General features: G+C 41.3%; 1 protein-coding gene across 5 annotated transcripts in view; it reads left to right on the forward strand.

The window, feature by feature from the left end:
- The first annotated feature begins 1,237 nt into the window (after nt 1–1,237).
- The window catches only part of LOC109621712 (uncharacterized), a 438,995-nt gene continuing 421,750 nt past the window's right edge, over nt 1,238–18,482 (forward strand). For all 5 annotated transcript variants that reach the window (XM_062854500.1, XM_020075850.3, XM_020075849.3 and 2 more), the window contains exon 1: nt 1,238–2,489. The gene's annotated coding sequence lies outside the window, so the exon portion shown is untranslated. The remainder of the gene's footprint in view (nt 2,490–18,482) is intronic.

Consider the following 18,482-nt stretch of genomic DNA (forward strand, 5'->3'; position numbering starts at 1 on the left):
CGAGCTTGCCGCGCAGCGAGGAGTTCGTCCAACACTCATAATTGCTTGTTGTGTTTCTCATGTCCACTCAAAAAGCTCTCGCGAGTTCCACTCCCATACAAAGAAAGACTCTCGAGGCGAAAATCGCACTCAAAAACCCGAAATAATCATCGGCTCTTTTTTTGTTCCCCTCTTCCTCGCTCAGTTTTTATTGCCTCTCTGTTTGGGGTTCGTTCGCTCCCTCGCGACGAGGCAAAAGCAAAACACCGCTCTAGAGCATGTTGCAAAACTCTTTTTATTTCGAGGAGGATTATCAAGCCTGAGTGTAATTCTTTGCAAGTGAGTGTTCCCATCCCAGAGGCTCTCAGATGAGTTTCATGGAGAGTTCAGAGTGGTTTGAGAGACATTTCAAGCTGTATCACGATTGGACTAGAATCAAGTATACGATCCAGGGCGTTTCAGACGTGTTTCAAGACTGAACACTTTACAGAAGATAGCTCTCAGAGATTCTCAAATAGACATTAACCTTGATAGCACATATTTACTTGAGACTGTGAAAGCATGAGTTTCATTCGATAACAAGTTATGGATGTCGATCCGATGACTTATGCTCTTGTTAGGGAACTTTAAACAGTCCCAACCCCCGCTAATCTCTCACCCTTGAACACACCCTGAACTTCACTCAACTCTACTCGCTTCCTCTTTTCTTGTCCTCAGTCCTACAACTGTTTGATCACAATCTAATTTAGGTGACGTTACCTTACTTACTTGCCTAAATAGATTTGAGGTCACTTGTCAATATATATCGAGGACATGAATGCACCCCTTGGTGTAAAATGTCGTTAATAAATGAAAAAAAAAAATAAATAAATGTCAATATTATGTATGAGTCAGAAATATTGGGTCAAATTCATAAAAAAAACAGGGAAAAGCATACTGTTGATATCTTCGTCATCTCTTTATTTAATTTTAATTCTTTTTGGTTCATTAGCGTCTGGATATTTAGGTTTCAAGCCTAAAAAGTTAAAATTTAGGCAACTTAAGCCTTAGCATTTATTCAATGGAGCTTTTGCAATGGAAACGAACCTCAAAAGGGCTTCCCAAACTTCAGCAAAAAAATCCAACGATCTTCGCCCACCTTCTTCGCCACGATCACGCAGAGCTTTCAAGCTACCACCTGGGGCGAACCCCCGCAATCACACAAACACGCACACCTGACTGATCTCTCGCTCATTGATCGAGAGCCCCATCGTGCACCGCACACACCGTACCGGGAAGGAGCGTTGGCTCTGTTTACATTCCACCCGTCCAGCAGACGACCGCTCAGTTCTCTTCGAGACTTGATCGCGTGCGCAACGTCCGAATCACGGCCGGTCTTCCTTCGATCGTACTCGCGGCGTGTCCCACACTGTGTGCTTTACCTTCACCGAGCTAGCGGCGACGACGAGGAACTGTGTGTTTTCGAGTTTTCACCTGTGTGCGAGGGCGCGCGCGCGTTGCATTCACAAGCCGGAGCAGTCAGTTCAGTCTGTCAGTGTGTAGTGTGTAATTGCGCAGTCTCTTGTTTCACCGGAGCGCGACTTTTGCGGGCAACAAGGAATCTAGAAGTGCCAGCAGATCGCATAGATCACACACACGGTTTGTCAGTGGTGCAATTTGACGGAGGTGATCGCGTTGATCCGGGTTCGTCGCCTGATTTCTGGTGAAGTCTATTTTGTTGTGCGTGGATTACCTAAATCTTCTGTACGTTCGGGGAGCAGTGGTGTGTGACTCAAAACGAATAAAAGCGATTTGAGTGTGTTTAGCGGCGCAAGAGATTCCGAGTCGAGTGTTTGTGATTGCTAATTGAACAAGTGTTTTCGAACTCTTGGGCGTTTGATATTGTTTTCATCGGTGAGTGGCATCCAAATATTGGAAGATTGTTGTTTGGTGCGTTGAATGGCAACTAGTAATTAGTGGCAAAACGCGTTGATTGAGTGGCAGAAATCATTTCCGGCTGGCGTTTCACGACGAATTCCGCTGAGGTTCGTTGATGTGTAAAAAGTGCGATTTCGACCTTTAGAACCGGTGGTGTGTGGTTTTGCGGAGCTGTGTGTTAGTACGAAGTGTCATTAAGTCTAGGAAGTGAGTCGAGAACGTCAAGAAGACCGGCTTTGGAGTGCTGTTTGCTGTTGTTGTTATACATCCGTTCGAGCGAGATTGTTGGCGACTGAGTGTGTCCATTAGCTCTGTGAAGCCTTTCCCGTCGTAAAAGAATGTTGTTGGAGTAGTGTAGCGATAAGAATAGAAGAGCGCTTTACGTAAGAGTTGTGGAAAATGAGTTGACGAGCAGAATTTGAAGTAATATAGTGGATGCATTGGATAAACACCGAGACAAACTAAGAAGGAGCGGTCGATTTCATAGCGTTCCTGCATTTGCTGCATATTTGATATATCAATGAGTTTCATCAGCTACTTCCAGACAAGCTAACGCTGCTTTTCGAGGTTGGGCCTTAGAACGTTCTTAAAAGGTATGTGATTTTGAAATAATTCCTTATTCTCAGAAATAAAGATACAAATCCTTTGTGTTCAAGACATACTATTGATGAAAATGAGAGCTGCTAATGTGCATAAATTCATAGAGGACTATAAATGCAGGTCTATAAGAGAGCCTTCAAAAAATAACTTGATTCAAAAATAGTCTATATTTAACTCCAATGATCTTGTTCAACGTGTGAATTTATTAATTAATGTGAACTTAGAATTTTGGCTCAGAGAACCTTTACATGGATAAATTCATTTGAGCAAATTGAAAACAGAAATAAGGAATGCAGAAATTTAAACTCAATCATCAAGATTCAAACCAAGGCTTTTTCGTCAAGAAATTTCATGCAAGTGACTTGTTTTGTTTCATGTTTATATTTTTGTGTATATTAACTTGTTTTGAATCTTGGAGCTTGAAGAATTTCGTGGAGTATATTCAAGGAAATTTAAAAGAGGAGTTTATTAAAGAAACCATGAAGTAACTTTCGCAAAATTACTTGAATATAGGGTGTCCCAGAAAGTATGGGCACCCGAATTGAGCGGTTTAGGGTAAGACATTTTCTTTGCGGTCTGGGCCACTTTCTTCTGGAATTGTGGGATTTTGGCAACGGGCTCTACAGAAATTACGTTCCCAAGCAACACACATGTTATAATAGAGCTACGACAGCGCAAGTTTTGGTTGTATAGAAGTTTATTTTACGTTATTTCAACACAATGTTAGAATTACGTAAAATAAACTTCTATACAACCAAAACTTGCGCTGTCGTAGCTCTATTATAACATGTGTGTTGCTTGGGTTATGCTTTTGGAGGGTGGCGGGGGGTTGGAGTTTTCTGAACGTGGCGACCTTTACAGAAAATATTGAGGTCCCGTACTAGAAATGTGACAAAGGAGGGTGGGTGGTAGTTTGTACTAAGTACGCGGTTCAAAATTTCATTGAACCCAGATTAGGTTACGTAATTAAGTTCAAAATCTGGGTTCGTATGCGTTAGGAAGCATCAACGACTTACTGGTGGGATTTCCCTTGGAGTTCCTTCTGAGAACTCTCCAGGAGTTGTTTTCGGGACCCTCCTCCTTCCCAGGTACCCAGAAGGAGTACCTCTAGATTTTTCTTTTTGGAATTTCTTTAGGGGGAGTGTTCTTCCAGGAGTTCCGGGATTTCTTCAGAAATTCCTTCCGAGAATCCTCCAGGAATTCCTCTGGAGAATCTTCCAGGGACCCGATTCCTCTCGGAATTTCTTCTAGGATTATTTCAGTAACTGCTTCTAGATTGCTTCAGAAGTTCTTTCAGGAATTTTTCAGGGGTTAATTCAGAATACTTTCGAAGGCTCCATCTGAAATTCTTCCAGAAGTTTCTTCTAAAACTTCTTAAGAGGAAAAATCTGGGATTCAACCAGAAATTTATTCTGGGATTCATCAAGGAGTTCCTTCTAAGTCTCCTCAAGTCTTCTAGGATTCAATGAAACCTTATTGGATTCATTCAAGGGTTCCTTCTGGGATTCCCCCAGAGTTCTTTCTGAAATTCTTTCAGGAGCTTCTAACGAGATCCCTTCAAGGAATCCTTCCACACTTTCTTTAGGAATGCCTTCCTGGATTCCTCCAGGAATATTTTCGAAGTTTCTTCAGGATTTTCTTCCGAGATGTCTCAAGCAGCTCCATCTGAAATAACTCTAGAAATTTCTTCAGGCATTCTCCAAAGAGTTCCTTCCATTAGAGGATTATACCTTCTGAGATTCCCCCAGGAGCTCTTTCTGGAATTAGGACTTCTCTCGGACGTTTCTCCGGAGTTCATTATTTTCTGAGATTGACCAGGAGTTCCTTCTGGGATTCCTTAATGAGCGTCTTCTGTCATTGCTCTAGAATTTCTTTCTAGGATTCAACACGGAGTTCCTGCTGAGAATCCTCCTTTCTTGTGAAATTCCTTGAGGAGCTAGCTATTGATAGGTTTCATCCAGAAATTCTTACTTGAACTCCTCCAAGAGTTCATTAACAGGCATTCCTACAAATGTCCCTTAAGTTTTGGAGGAAGCTCGGTGCGAATTCCTGTAGGGATCTTGAAACGAATTTCTTGAGGAATCTCGAAACGAATTCATGGAGAAGTCCCAGAAAGAATTCCTGAAAGCGAAGGAATCCTGGAAGAAATCGCTGGAGAAATCCTGGAAGCAATTCTTGAAGAAATTTGAGAAAGTATCTCTAGAGAAATTCCTGAAAGAGTTCCTGGAGGAATCTCGAAACAAATTCCGTGAAGAATCTCGTAACTCTTCGGAAATCCCATGAAGAATCTCAAGAGCATTCTCAGAAGGAATTCTTAGAGGAAACGTAGAAGAAATTCCTGAAATAATTCAGATTTTGATTTAATAGAATTTTACCAACCGTGTAATACGAACCGCCACCTTACTGGAATTCCACTGGAGTAGGAGTTTACCCAGACCCCTCAGCGAAATGCTTTTCCCTAGAACTCACAATTCGGTTTCACCCAGAAACCCACCCAACAGTTATGAATTGACATATTTACCTAGTGTGCGCGAACCATTTATTCCAATATAAATCACCGAAACGTCAAAGAGGAAGGTTGCAGGGGTGATTCTGGGCATCCGAAAGGATTTCAAGGAATACCAAGGAGTCTCAGAGGTGTTTAAGGGGGGCTCAGGGTCCTTTCAGGGGGTTTAAGGGCGTTACGAAGGGTCTCAGAGGCGCTTCAGAGGATCTCAGGAAGCCTCAGGTGGGTTTTAGGGGGTCTCAAGAGTTGCTCCAAGTGTGCTACAAGGAGTCTCAGTGAGTTCTAAAGAACTGCCATCGGGTGTCAGTGGTGTTTCAAAGGGTCCCAGGAGATCTCATGGGTGTTCGAGAGAGTCCTTGAAGTTCCTGGGGTACCGGGAGGTCACAGAAGCGATTTTGGGGGTGTTACCAGAGTTGATGTACGCGTGCTCTAGTCCCATGTGCGGGAGCCGCATTGCAAGCGAACTCCCAGGAGCACTGTACATTTTGAGACTTCTAGTGAGAAAGTAGTGCGCCTCATTTTTCTCAAGATGTGTCTCATGAGCTTCGTCTCATGCGCTGATTAAATTGGAAAATTTCACGACAAAAAACTTCCTAAACGATCGAGAATTGAAACCTTAACCTTTGCATTGAGAGTCCCTAGTCGTATCGTATAGACCAACCAGACACTTGAGTTGTGTACGGAAAAAAGTTGTTGAGGTTCTTCGTTACCATGAAGTTATTTTTCCCCTTAGATACCAACAGCTCACGCAGCGCATGAGACGAGCTCCCGGGAGCTATGGATTATTCTTCATTACACCAATAAAGCAAGCCATGAAAATCTTTGACAATTCTCAGGTCATTTTGACAGACCACACACATGCATGAAAAAGATGGATCAAATATTCTACTTTCTCGTTGCCGTCCTTTTCATGCTCATATTACATCTGTCAAAATGACGTGAGAACTGTCAGTCATTTTGGGGTTAGGTTCGTTGGTGTAATGAAGAATTGCATGAATTTCTACTGGCCTGCTTACTCTCACACGAAATTTGACGTTTGAGCGGTGTCAGCACTGCTCAAACGTCAAATTTCCTGTGAGAGCAAGCAGGCCAGCATAAATTCGTGCAGTGGACCATGCGCCAAGCTCGCACCCACAGGATTTTCATGAGACTCCTGGCAGCACAGCACACTGCGATATTGCGACACTGCGGGATTCAAAGGAGTTTCAGATGGTACCTGGAGGTACCAGGGGCGTATCAGAGGGTTTTCGGGGCTTTGGGTCCAGGTGTGTTACATGGGATCTGAGGGAGTTAAGGGAGATTTAGAAGGCATTTCAGGTAACCTCAGAGGATTTTCTGCAGGTTTCAGATGCATTACGTAGGCGTTTTCGGGGGTTCAGGAGGGTCTCTTGTGCGTTAAATGGGATCAAGTTGAGTTTTAGCGAGATTTTGGAGGCGTTTCAGGAAGTTCAGAGAATTTTTGGCATGGTTGAGAAGGTTTTTATGATTTTTGTAACAAAGGCTACTCGCAGGTTTCAGAAGCGTAGCATGGGGCTTCAGGGGCGTTTTTAGGGGTTCAGAAAGGTCTCAGGTGCGTTACTCTCTGGAACCACCAGTAGTGCCCCTGTTACGCTCCCCGAAAACCTCAAGCAACCCCCTTTGTGGAAATCCCTATAAAACAAAGGTTATCAACTATTATCTTCACAAACCGGAGGCCGACATATTGGGTTCGAAAATGGCGTAGGACATCGAATTCTGACATCAACTTACACAACTGGATCCGAAAACATTCATATGGCATAAGTTTTCTTAATGTATTAGACGTAGACCGTAATTATTTACACAGTTGAGAGCTGTGTACGGAAGATTTAGCCACTGCTTCATTGGGGGTTGTGACCCTAGGAACGCGCAATAAAAAAAAAAACAATGTCTCCAATTCCTCACACTTCCGGTTCTTTAGTTATCCGCATGTCCTAGCAGTTTTCAGAACCACTGGAATTTCATTGGTTTACTAAATTTTGCCGTGTTCGTGAATGTTTCTGTTGCATGATAGCCATAATCATACATCATGATTGTCATGCAGACTACAGTTTTTGGTTTCGTGGGAGTTTCCAGGGATCTCAGATGTGTTTCTGGGTGTCCCAGAGGATACAGGGAGATTACCAGGAGTTTCAGGGACATTTCATGGGATCTCGGCTATCTGGGGGTCTCAGGGGCGATCCAATCGGTCTCAAGGGGTTTCAGGGGGTTTTATGGGGTTTCGGGGAGTTCCATGAGGTCTCTGGAGCACTGTATACTATTGAAACGCCCTGAAATCCCCCTCTCTCTCTCTCTCTTCTTGGCGTAACGTCCTCATTGGGACAAAGCCTGCTTCTCAGCTTAGTGTTCTATGAGCACTTCCACAGTTATTAACTGAGAGCTTCCTTTGCCAATGACCATTTTGCATGCGTATATCGTGTGGCAGGCACGAAGATACTCTATGCCCAAGGAAGTCAAGGAAATTTCCATTACGAAAAGATCCTGGACCGACCGGGAATCGAACCCGTCACCCTCAGCATGGTCATGCTGAATACCCGTGCGTTTACCGCCTCGGCTATATGGGCCCTGAAATCCCCCTATTTTCTTTAAAATATCCGTAAATGCCCTGTAACTTCTAATTCACCTTAACAAGAATACTTTAAATCCCTTGAAACACACTTGAAATGCTTCGAACCGCCCCTGAAACTTGCAGTCTCCCATTTAAATGCTCTTGAATCTCAATTTGAGATAGGGCAATTTTTTTTACCGTACGGGATTGGACCGAAGGGTCTTAGATTTTTATTTAAATTTTTCCACACTCTGGGCTCATGAATATATGAATAAAAAAATTGAGAAAAATTCAGGGTCGCCTATTTTCCCGGAAAACTCAGGTGGAAATTCTTTGTTTTCCCCTGACACTACATACTTTGAACTTTGAACTTTGACTTTGACTTATAAATCAAGAACGAAGCATCATAGAACAAAGGTTTTTTCAGAAAATGGAACCAAATTTTCTCAGAAATCCAAAAAAAAAATATGAACCGGAAAAATTTTTCCACAAAATTTTTCACCGTTGAGAAAATTTGAAAAGAAAAGCCGGAAAAACTATTCCCGAACTCGCGGAAAAAAAACTAAGATAAAGAGGTTTTATGCCTCTTTGAGAACGATTTCGAAATGCAAGGAAATCACTTAAGGGGGCTTTTCCCTCTTTCAAAATTATAAGTTAAATAAACAACAACAACAACTCACGGAAAATTTTCAAAAAAAAAATCGTTCCAAGTGGTTTCAGACGGTTTCATGGGGTCTCATGGAGTGTCAGAGAATTCCAGAGAGTCTTTGGAGCGCTTCATACTATTGAAACACCCCAAAATCCCCGTAATCCGTTTTAAATACTCATAAAGCCATAAACGCCCTTCAATTCTTGAGCCACCTTCAGAAAAATCCTTGAAGCGACCCTGAAATGCTTTAAAACGCCTTTAAAGGCTCCAGAAACACTCTGAAACGCACCTGAAAGTCCCTTGACACTCCTCTGGAGTGCTATCAAACGCTTTTACATTCACTCCGAACGCCCTTAAAACGTTCCTGAAACCCCCTGAAATTCTCTGAAATGCCTTGGTACGTCCATAAAATCTCTTGTAACTCCCTTTAAAGCCTCCTGAGATCCCTCCCCCTCTGAATCGCCCTTGAAGCTCTTTGAAACGTGCTTGAAATCCCATTAAAACGTCAACGAAACTTAACGGAACGCCTTTAAATGGCTCCTGAAACACCCTTGAGCCCCTTGAAGCCCTCTTGTTTGGGCTCTCTGGAAACTTCCTGGAAACCCCCTTCAGCCCCATCTCAAATGCCCAGGAACAAGATCTGTTCTCGGCCCTGCCTTGATTTATTCACAAAACTCCCTCTTTTTATTCCCATTTTATTTTATGCACATTTATAATTTATGAATCTCAGCCAAGGGCATTAGAAGTGGTTCCAATACCCAGAAATCTGGTCCTGGACATAGATTTACGAGGAAACATGTATTCCGTGCTTTCAAATAGTTGTTTGACAAAAATGGTCTGCCACAAAGTTTTTCCTGAAAACAAAACTCTATTTGAATTTAAATGAAAATTAGAGTGGACTATATTTTCAAAGAAATTGAAAATCAAACTTTTTTTGCTATATTAACTGTATATACTCTTAGGCAAAGAGATATTTATCTGATTAAGCTTAGGGTGGTTCAATAAGAAAGGGATTTATGGCTGTAACTTTTTCTGTTTTTATTTCTTCGTTTCGTGCGTGGAGACGGTCGTTGTCTCTTATGTTTTTCTTTTTTTTTCATTTCTTTTTGTTTTTTTTTTTTGGTCCAATAGTTACAGGCGTTTATTTCTCAAAAATAAAAGTTTATTCAAAAAGCGTTATTACGTGTTGGAGCGAAAGGCATTACTACGGCTGCTTGAGTGCTAGTGAAATATAGTTATGAAACACATACAAAAATCAACGAGGGTTTATTTCTGTAACTAAAGAAAATAAAATAGTTGAAAAGTGCCTATTTTTTCTAAAAAAACATCAATATCTTTTGAACGGAATGACTTAGCAGCATTCTCCGCGTACGAAAATGTGCGTTTTGGAATGCTATCAAAGTAATTCCCAAACGACTTTGACGAAAAATTTGAAATAAAAATGATAGAGTGATAAAACGATTTGTTCCAGCAGCGCCACCCTATGAACACTATGGAAAAATGCTCCGAATTTGGTCAAAACAGTTTTATTTTTATACCTTTTTTGTTTCAAATTTCTTATTAAAGTCGTCTGAGAACCACTTTTGGAGCTTTCAAAATACGTATTTTCGTGCGCAGAGAATGTTGCTACGTCATCCCGTACAAAAGGTAATGATGTTTTTTTTAAACAAATAGGCACTTTTCAACTAGTACATAAGAGCTTGTTTTAGATAGTCTGGATGTACTCCCGTACTCAGACATATAGTGAAGCAATCAGAGAGCAACGGTTTCAGCTGGGGACTATATCTTTTTGGTGCAGATATCGAAAGACTATCGTAACCTGTGGTTGTTGTAGAGTATCTTTGCACTGCAATGTTACTTAGAAAGCTCTTCATAGGGGCCGAGAGCTGTAGAAAGGCAATCAGTGATCAAATTTCATATGGTGATGAATTTTTCAGGGATGAATCAATGAACTTTTTGAAGAATGTTTATCGTTACCAAAAAAAATCTTGCTTTTCACCATTTATGTTTTTTTCTCAGAAGTATCTTAAATCGTCTATTTTTAATTGTATAATCAATATTTACAATCTATCCATACGCCCAATGAACTACATTTTACTACTCATGTGTTTAAGTTTCTTCATAACATCTTGTGACACCATACAACCTTCATGTGTCCCAAATGCTCACAACCAATCTTCGATCAGCAGATGTGGTGACACACATATTTGCCTAACCAGCCAGCCCCAATGATACCCAAACCCTTTCCTCATCGGAAGGCAAAACCGTTGTTCTCAGGTGGTATGTCACATTCAGAGGCCTGAGGCGCCTCTTCGCTACACCGTCGTCTTCGTCGTGCTAAACGGTATCTAAATGATGAACATCAATTCGTCAACATGGTGCAGTTGCGTAGAGTCGTGCTGGGCGACGACTTCGTTGTCACCGTCGCATAACTTTTGCGCGCTTCACAAGCTTGAAGATCGCACCCTGTCGGCTAAGCTAGTGTGTTGTGATGTAATTAAAAGCCTTTTGTCTGCTACCAAGCAAATCACAGTGTCTGAAGAAGTGTCTTCATATGCTGCTTCAGGATGCTACCGAGCATAACGTATTAGTGGTTGGTTGGCTGTACAGACGGTTGCTTTTTTTCAGTCAAAACGACGGTATTGTCGGAAAATTTCTTAAGAGAGAACAAAAAACTTCTAAACTGGATTTTTTAGAATTACATTGGAGTTATCCACTAACATGCTTTACTAATAATACTTAGCAGTCCAAGGTTGAGTGTAGTACGGAGACACTAAGACGACCCGTAGGCTAAAACTGGAACCAACTGTAACAAATAAAGATTCACTCATGCAAAATCTGGCATAAAGCTTAACGCATCCGCAGCACCACACAAAGCTTCCCCAGGCAGGGAAATGGAAAGGTGTTTAAGGTTAATTATGTGTTGTCTCCAACAGCATACTACTCGCTGGCCGGGTTGAGGTTTCTCTGCGGTGCGTGTATTTGGTTGTGACTACCAAACTGGAAATGCACGCCACCACCACCGACCGTCATCATAAGGCATCTAGTTGCATCAGGGTTTTGGTTCAAAAGATACGGCTACCGTGTACTTAGCAGTGACTTACCGCCATCCATTCCATTCCGCGCCGACTCGACTTGGGGAAAAGTTATACAAGTTGAAGTCGCCATCGTCGTGGTCGTGCGTCTACCGAGTTGGCGCAGATTTAACGAGTGATAAATAGTGCGTTCAAAGTTGCACCTGGGATGAAAAGTTGGCGAGTTGACTGCGATGGGGAAGGAAGGGGATGAGAAACGTCGCCCAACAGGTAATAAAATTACGCGCCATGGAAAACGGTATTTAAGAGCTTTTTTTCTTCGAGCGACACAGCCAGGAAGATGGTAGATTGATAAACTGCCTTCTTTGGAGTTCCGCACCACGGGGAAAACGGGGCGGGAATGATCACGCTCTGATTAATTACGAAAATTCGCACAGGCGGAGTTGAGGGGAAAAATAGGTTAATGCAGTCACCGGGTTGGTTATTAAAAATGATTCAATAGCGCTGCTGCTGCGAAGCACACACAGAGACAATATACGATCACGCGAATTGCGTCTCTAAAGTGATGCAGATGGAGGCAATTGCGCTGAAGCTCAAACCAACCCGACCAGTTTTCTCATCCCGCTAAATTCAGCCGATTGTATCACCTTTGGCTGACACGAAAGTATGACATCACCCTTCGTTTGGCTGGTACCGTAGGCGGAGGGTAGTTGATAAAAGTGATCAGTTTCCTGCAGGTATTGCAAAGTAATTTAGAATGAATCTCGCCAAACTTTCATACCATGAGCCATGATGAGAGATCTTTGAGAAACACGCGTAAGAAAATTGAAATGTGGAAGTAGTTTTTACACGAACACGTCATTAGCGTGTAGACATTTGCCAAAGCAGTGAGAATGCCGTCACTAGAACTAGAACCAGCTGTTGTTTGTTCGACAGTAAGAAGCGGTAAACTTTACCCAATTTTACGGTATTCCTTCTCAATGTTGCCGGGGGGTTGCATGCCAGCTCGTTTACTCACTCGAGAATGCATTCGAATCATCTCAGCTCGGTTTTACGACCAATTTCGGACAGGAGATTTTTCAATTGTCAGTCGAACTGCGGCGGCAGCAGCAGCATTCATTCATTCCGGTTTCAACCATCTTTTAGTAGTGGGCTTATTTATCTGGTTTGCTTGCCTCATCAACTTTTACCGAGTGTACTGTTTCGAAACCGAAACAGCATTAACGGGTCAGGCAAAGAAGCATAAGTTATTTCGAGCGTGAGCCTACGGGTCCAAAAGCGGCGACAGAAGTCACCACGCGGTGCGAGAGAGACATCAGGGACACCGCACCGTCAATGGCCACCAGTAAGGGGTTGCGAATGCGGCTGCTGCGACTGAGGACTTGGTGACTCGTGTGATGACCGTGAAGCGGTAAACCGCTTCTTCATTTGCGTGCATGGTACCTTCAGATTGATGGATATTGTCTTTTGGGCTTCTGCTAGCACGACAACTGCAACGGTAGTTAATGCGAGTGGCCCAATGCGCGATAATGAGTAAATAATTTGCTTACGTTTGGCTTCTTTGTAACGTACAAAGACAAATTTCAATATTTGCAAAAATAAAATTAAAATTGACACAATTTAAAACCTGAACTTAGCAAAATTCTGCGGTCCTAACGAACTTTGAAAACGTGGAATGCACAAAAGGCATAAAAATGGTAAAGGAGAAGGGGGAGGGGTTGGTTCTAGATGGCAAAAATGAGTCTGCGTATAGTCTATGTACAGAACCTAAGCACGTTCTCTTCGATATCCGTACCAAAAATGTTGGGTTTTATAACTGCACCTCTTTCGAATGTTCAACCTAGCATTGCTTCCATCTTTTAATCACAGAAACTTTATCCAAAAAGGCATTCGCCTGTCAAGCGGCACAAAATATTTAGTGCTTTCAGCTCTGGGAGACCATGATAGTTTTATGGGCCGGAGTGAAAGATCGCCATCCCGGTTAGTTGTGGCCAGTTCAATTTTTACTGACTTCTAATGAAATTCCAAAAACATTTCCGGGTGGAGTACTTGAAGAAATCACTGGATAAACCACTAGAGGAGTTTTGGAAAATCTAACAGAAATTATTGTAATGCATTACAGCAGCTTTTTCTCATTTCTTACTCATTCTTCTTGATAAACACGAGAAAGGGTGGCATGAAAGGGAGAGGGGCAAGTGTTTCCTCTTCCATCCTTCTAATTTTCGTGTTTGTTTACACACTTAAATTCAGAAATTGATCTCGGTAAACGGTTTACCGAGAATCTAACAGCTGATATCTTGGTAAAATATTTACTGGAGCCATGACAGAGTATCGGTGAACTTTGCCGAGATCTCGGTAAAAAGTTGGATTACCGAGACCTCGGCAAAGTTTTAACGAAATCTCGGTAAAACTTTCACCGAGATTCAGTGAAAATTGTTACCGGATTCTCGGCTGTTGGATTCTCGGCAATCCATTTGCAAAGGTTGGCGATTTAATTTAAGTTTTTTTTTTGTTTTTATTTTTGTGTATTTTAACTAGTTGCTAATTCTACACTCATTTAATTTAAGTGTGTAGGAGAGTGAGTACGAAAAAAGAGTTGCCTACGCTAGTGGCTTGTGATTACAGCTGAGATTCATCCAAAAATTCCTGCTGTGATTCCTTCAATGATTTTTACAAATAATACTTCAGATTTTTGGTGATTCTTGTTGGTAAATTATTTGCGATTATTTTAGAATTTCTTGTTTTGATCTAGGAATACCGCTACGATTGATTCAAAAAATGTGTTATAGAATCCAACCACGATGTTTTGCTGGGATTCCCAAGGCAATTCCTGAAGGAAATACTCCAGGATTTTTTGGAGGATTTCCAAGAGCAATTACTGCGGAAAAACACAGGAAAAAATGTTTCAATCATAATAAGAGTATCCGCTAGTACTCTAAGAGAAATTCCCAAAACAATCTTTGAAGAAATCTCTGGAGGAATCGCAAGCAGAATTTCTATAAAACTCCTTGTAGAAATCTCTGAAAGAAGCCAAGCTGGAAGCGCAGAGGGAATTGGGAGAGGATAAGATCGAGCGATACGTCAAGAAGGAGTTCTTTTGGGCTGGATGCATTGCACGCAAGAGAGAGCTGTTGTTGATTCGAATGCTCCCACTGCTCCAGGACCAACAGCGTATATACAACGACAGTAACTGCGGAATGAACTAGTGCTCCACATAGCCACAGCAGTCACGCAGTTCCGTAGGACAGACCCCATGTGCCGGTACCAAAAACGTAAGCTGCGGAAATTCTATTGGCTAGCAAGTGAAGAAAGTATCTTAAGCCAGGATATTTTGCCACAGTAGTTGGAGGCCGTACAGCCTAGAGGATCTACAGCTTACTGTGTATTCAGCTGCCGAGACTAATATCAAGACACTGGAATTACGGATGCGCCCGCAATGAGACAGTGAAGGTCGCACACACCCCAGCACACAAAAACCAACGTGGGTGTGATGTTTGGAGATCTGGATCGCTATATCCCTTTCGTGACGAACCAACACAATTGTGCTGTTGAGCGGTAACAGTTTTGCATATTTTTTCATCTGTTTAGACTTTGTTTTATATGATGTAAATTGTTCCACTAATTCAGCCATTACTTATACTTGTATGTGTGAAATAAACTTTTGTTTACGTAGCCTGTAAAATTTACCACAACAAGGTAAACAAAAAGTGGGCAAAAACGGTAAAACATTAAAAAGTTTTATCTGTCGCATATTATTTATTTCCGATTTATCTACGTAGTCAACGCTAGAAATCAAAAGATTAAGAGTAGTTCTTTCGAATGAGTAAAAATAATAATTACTTTTTTGGGAAATCTAAGAGTTCTGGAGAGCCAAAGTTGAGCAATTTGTATGGAGATTTCACTTTTTCGCGCTCCGTCACGAAAGGGATATGGTGGATCAAGATTCGTCGACCAACACAGTACAAGCAGAAGAATCGATCAACGAGGCTAGTTCGTTATGTTGCTGAAATTGTGAAGCCCGCAGAACTCCGAGATCTCACAGAAGTCAACATTACGGAGATCCTCGACACCCATGTACAGCGGTTGAGAACTTGAGTGCTCTTGCGAAACGATTGCGGCGCTATGGAGAATGTTCGAAGCGGAGAGAACAAAACCTAACGGTCAAAAAGGAAGTTCTACAACTGCATCCGAAAGGACAAGCCTGATTATGGACAAGGCCTTCCGGAGATTGGCGACGTCACACAGTTCTGGGCCAATCTATGGGGGAACCCTGTCCAGTACAGCGACGGTTGGGATGTGGTTGACAGAAGCAGAGCGACGGTGCAATAGAGTTAGAGACATGACCGCGGTCGTAGTAACTGCCCAAGATATATGTACACTCCCGTTCAAAAGTTTGGGGTCACCCCCTCAAAAACATGTCATTTTTTTAGGCCCATATCTCCGCCAATTTGCGTCCGATTTCAAAACCCTAGGTTTCATTTAAAAGATAATAAGTCAAAGAAACTTTGAACATGATTTAAAAGAAACTTTTTCAAAAAAAATTGTATGTAAACTTAACCCAAAGTTGCCAAATTTTCTAAAAAATGAATATAAACTTACGGCAGTGTCGCTGGAAGTTGGGTCGACCAAATTTTAAGATGAGAGCGGTAATATGACCCATTTTCTCTTAGCTTTCAACTGCTTTTTGCAGAACTTAGCTAAAAAATCTAGAAAAAAAGTTATTAAGTAAATTAATCCTTGATGTCATCGGCCAAAAGTTTGGGGTCACTATCGTAAAACATGGAAAAGTGATTTGTTGATATCTTTGTCATCTTTCATTCAATTTTAATTCTTCTTGGCTTATTTGAAACAAAACGAATGATACTTACTGCATAGGCATTGAACCACACATATTTGTTGAGATTTACATACTAAAACTTAACGTAAAGTTGTCTCATTTTTTGAAGCGTGGTAAAATGTGCTGACTTTACATAACATTTTTATATACAAAAATCGTTAAATACGTTAAGTTGAAGACATCAAACGTTAATTTAGTTAATTATATTTGAAATGAGCCAAAAATAATTAAAATTGAACTATAGATGACGAAGATATCACCAAATCACTTTTCCATGTTTTACGATAGTGACCCCAAACTTTTGGCCGATGACATCAAGGATTAATTTACTTAATAACTTTTTTTCTAGATTTTTTAGCTAAGTTCTGTAAAAAGCGATTGAAAGCTAATAGAAAATGGGTCATATTACCGCTCTCATCTTAAAATTTGGTCGACCCAACTTCCAGCGACACTGCCGTAAGTTTATATTCATTTTTTAGAAAATTTGGCAACTTTGGGTTAAGTTTACATACAATTTTTTTTTTTGAAAAAGTTTCTTTTAAATCATGTTCAAAGTTTCTTTGACTTATTATCTTTTGAATGAAACCTAGGGTTTTGAAATCGGACGCAAATTGGCGGAGATATGGGCCTAAAAAAATGAAATGTTTTTGAGGGGGTGACCCCAAACTTTTGAACGGGAGTGTACGTGAGGTTATTCGGTGTACCAGAAATTGGGCTGTACCAGGACCCGACTTCGTGCACAACTTTTGGTATAAAAAAATACAACAATTAACGATTCCGCTTCAAAATTGTGCTAGAAGACCCCACGCAGCTATTAGAGTTCATCACCAGGGGTATCACTTATCTTCCGCCCAAGGACCACAAACAACGTTATGACCAAATAACAAAAAGGGTGTCGCAAATAAATGCAGTAATTGTGGGTCAAGCCACCAAGAAGGAGAGGAACTTGAGCATAGCGTTCGACTACTAGAGGGCGTACGACTCAGTACCGCACTCGTACCTTCTCAACCCCACGTTTCCACTAGACAGAAATATCTTGTAATTTTGCTGCCAGAAAGAGAAAACGTAACAGAAATGATCAACACTGCTGCTCTCCATACAAACGGCGAGCGAACATTTCTGTCATGAACAAATCTGTCCAGAAAAAAGGCAAGACATGTCCATATAGTTCAGACGTGGGGTAAGGTACTGCAGTTGTACAAGGTAGGCATGAACGTCAGCAGGCTGATGCAACACGTGATGGAAATGTGCAGCACGTCTCTACAAATTACCGAAGGAACAGCTGTGTTGTGGTCTAGAACTGTCAGCATCAGGAGGTTAATGAACCCCCTTAACAGAGCACTCAACCAATTCAACTATGGGAATAGGGGGACAAGGAGTACAAGAATAACCAACACCTTCTTTATGGACGACTTAAAGCTGTTTGCGAAATCAGATAGATGTTGTTGCAGCTTGTGACGGTACTCAGCAACGACATCCGGATGGAGTTTGAAATTGACAAATGTAGTAGTCACAAAGAACAAGAAGGAACAGCAGGACAAGTTCTTGCATCGTGTCAACTATGTTTTGAGGAGCTTTCTGTCAGCAGGCAACAAGATGAAGTCGATTAACACGTTTGCTGTACCCTTGGCTGTACCCCTATTGACCTACAGCTTTGGAATAGTAAAGTAGAAAAAGACTGACGTAGATGCATTAGAATGACCAATACGAGTGGCGTTGACCAAGCACCACATGCACCATCCAAAGTTGTCCATCGAAAGAGTCACTCTGCCACACGCAGTAGGAGGAAGTCTTTTTGAATTCCTACATGGATTTTTTTTTTTAAATTCCCGCAATAATTCATCAGAAGATTTCTCCAAGAATACCGTCGATGGGGGTGACAATGGGTCTGGGGGGTGAGACTGGGTCAAAATGGAGAAACATAAAATTTGAAATAACTCATCAATTATCGCTAATTTATATTGAAAACTTTATATTATTTCAAAGAGGAGATGTTTTTAAACGTCATGATGCAGAATAAGATGTTTAGCAACAATCATTTTTTGTTAAATTTGTGACTAAACTTATGTGATGAAACTACTAGTAAATCACTCTGAAAAAATTTCTCCTCCGCAATGTTCCACACAAGCACCTATCCGTAAATTTTCTTATAAGTAGTTAGCTGTAGGTATTACCTGGTTGAAGCGATGAAAAAAGTGGGCTGTCAATGAACTTTTTATTTAAAAATTCAATATTTTCAACCCTATGTCTAAATATTAAGAATGGGGGTGAGATTGGGTCAAGCAAGTTATCGAGTGCACATAACCTTAACTAAAAATTCAACTTGTTATCCAGTCCCCATTTGACTTTAAAGTCGTGCCATATTTACCGTATCTTCATAAAACACGCTTTTT

Source organism: Aedes albopictus, chromosome 2, assembly GCF_035046485.1.
Source record: "Aedes albopictus strain Foshan chromosome 2, AalbF5, whole genome shotgun sequence".
Classification (NCBI taxonomy): domain Eukaryota; kingdom Metazoa; phylum Arthropoda; class Insecta; order Diptera; family Culicidae; genus Aedes; species Aedes albopictus.